Genomic DNA, 2,795 nt, shown 5'->3' with positions numbered 1-2,795 from the left:
TTCATTTGGAACAAATTGGTCAAGTGGGATTAACTCACATGCAAAAAAATGCTGTCAGACCTAAATAGGGTAATTTTTATTTATTATTGTTTTTATTAATTTATTTTTTATGATCTTAAGCAAAATTGGAAAGAATAAAGAAAGTAAACTTAAAAATCTTGCTCTTCAAGAAAGTGGCCGATCCATTTGAAGGTCTTACATTTTAGATGGTTATAAATCAAATTTATAGTCATTGCCTGGAACTTTAGTTATATTATCTAAAAAAGTATTTATAATTTACTTTAATTTTTAACCTATTAACCAAGTGAATTTTAGAGAGAAATTTTAGAGAGAAAAATCTAGAGAGAAACAAAGTTTAGAATCAAACTTTTTTAGAGAACTTTTAGAGAAAAAGAACAATTTTAGAGAGAAAAGTTTTTAGAAGAAAAAAACAGAGAAAGAAAGCTTTTAGAGAGAAAAATTTTTAGAAGGAAAAATAAAAAAATTTACAATTTTTAAAAAATTTTAAAATTTTAAATTTTAGAGAGAAAAATTTTTGGAGAGAATCTTCCAACAACTTTTTTAGAGAATTTTTAGAGAAAACAAATTATTTTAGAGAGAAAAAATGTTTAAAAGGACAAAAATTAGAGGGAAAAAAGCTTTTAAAGAGAAAAAAGCTTTTGGAGAGAAAACATTTTTAGAAGGAAAAAATTAGAAGGAAAAATTTTTTGGAAGAACCAAAACTTTTTTAAAAATTTTTAAAGAGAAAAAAATAGAGAAAAAAATTTTAAAAGAAAAATAATTATTTTAGGGAAAAAAATTTAAAAAAAAATTATAGAAAAAAATTTTTAGAGAGAAAATGTTTTTTTCAGAGGGAAAATTTTTATCATATGAAAACTTATATCAAATTTTGTGTGAATGAATAAAAACTGATATGCTAGGTATTTTGTGAAACATCAACATCATTTAGAGAAATTATTGCCTAATAAAGTAAAAGTATTTATGATTTTCTTGAATATTTTTGGCTTCTGGAAGGTCTTTTTTTAAGTATCTAACAATAATCTGCTGGCATTCCTGTGCTCCATTTCCCTTGAAAGCGCTTCTCCATTAAGGAAATGGCTGATGGAACCTCTCGCCTTGTTCGTCACTCAAAATTTGTCAGAAAAAAACCAGATTAGAATACAACATATGTATTTTTAATTATTTATATTCCTTATATTTTGTGTGACATTATAAGTAAGTTAATTTATAAGTGTTTGTAATTTTCCAATTTATATTTCATAGAAAATATTGAACAACGTTCACAAAACACTTTCATGCGAGTTTTCTTCATTCTCTCTTTCTCTCTAGCTCGCTGAGTTACTTTTCACCCCATCTCATTGGAGGCTTTGGCACAGGCAGAGCGAAACTACTTAATATCACTATGTCAACCGAAGGCGAGTTTATATCCTGCCTTGTGTGTTTGGACTTGGTTTTAATGCCTTTTGTTTGAGCAGAAAAAAGTAACATTCACAACAGTCGCAGTGCAAAATATGAATTAATCTCTCTCTCTCCAATATTCACTTACTTATGGATCCTTTGGTTCACAACATTTATATGAAACCTAACATTTATATTGATTCCTCATAGGAAATGCAAAATATTCCGAATAACACTGTTCAATTAATGCCGTGAAATAACGACGAGATTTAAATATTAATTCTCCACACATAACAAAAACGGTTGGGGTCGTTAAAACACTTTCGTGGCATATTTACAATGTAACAAACGTATATATATATACGGTATAGAATGCAATATTTATACAGTGGTATAATTGAAGTTATTTAAAGGACACGTATAAGAGGTTAGAAACAAAATTCCTAATAACCGCCTAAAAGTATGTAATACTTATTTTTCATAGTTTGCGATAAGTGCATTTCACTAGTACATTGGCTGTCAAAATGTGAATAATCGCTTTTTACGTCAATACATATAAGTTCAAACAGAGAATGTAAAACTATTTTATTATTCAAATTTGCATTTAAAAACTTTTGTCCCCCTAACAGAGGGTAGGAATTCATAAATCGAGATCAAGTTTTAAGTAGAATTATTTATTGTTGACATTGATATACATTTTTTATTGAATGTAGGCTTCTTGCGAATAAACACGGTTATGTTGCTCACTAAAATAATCCAATTTTCCATAGTATACTATGTTACTAACTAAAATCAACGCAGAGAACATGAACTTCCTCTCAGCTATTTAAAGTGACGAATGATGCATTTCACGGTGGGTTAGTTGAATTTCAGAATCTGGAAATAGATGTTTGGAGCAAATTCATCTTTAAAATTATCATTCTGTTAGTTCAACTGACTAGTATGAATGATGGGTATGTAAACAAGCAAAATTGCCGCATTTCGGACGAAGAGCAACCTGAAGAGATCCAAGAACTGCCACCTCATGCAGAAAAAATGGTTTGATGTGGTTTGTGGGCCGGAGGAATCATCGGTCCATATTTCCTCAAAAATAATACCGGTGAAAACGTAGCCGCTGATGGCGTGATCTCGGCGACATTTGGTTACAACAAAACGACGCCACTTCCCACAATCGCATCAATCAATGAATTTATTAAGAGAACACTTCAGTGAACACATAATTTCACGTTTTGGGCAGGTCAAATAAAATCTTCAGAAGAAAGTATATATTCACCTATTAATATATCAATTTCATCCATAAAAAACTGAAGTAAATATTAATTTTATTTATTAATTATTATATTTTATTTAAATTAATCTCTAAAAAAATTTAATTTTTAATTGAATCGAAAGCATAA

This window comes from Bactrocera neohumeralis, chromosome 3 (genome assembly GCF_024586455.1).
Source record: "Bactrocera neohumeralis isolate Rockhampton chromosome 3, APGP_CSIRO_Bneo_wtdbg2-racon-allhic-juicebox.fasta_v2, whole genome shotgun sequence".
Taxonomy (NCBI): Eukaryota; Metazoa; Arthropoda; class Insecta; order Diptera; family Tephritidae; genus Bactrocera; species Bactrocera neohumeralis.
The sequence above is the reverse complement of the archived record's forward strand: the minus strand, read 5'-3'. Positions refer to the sequence as shown.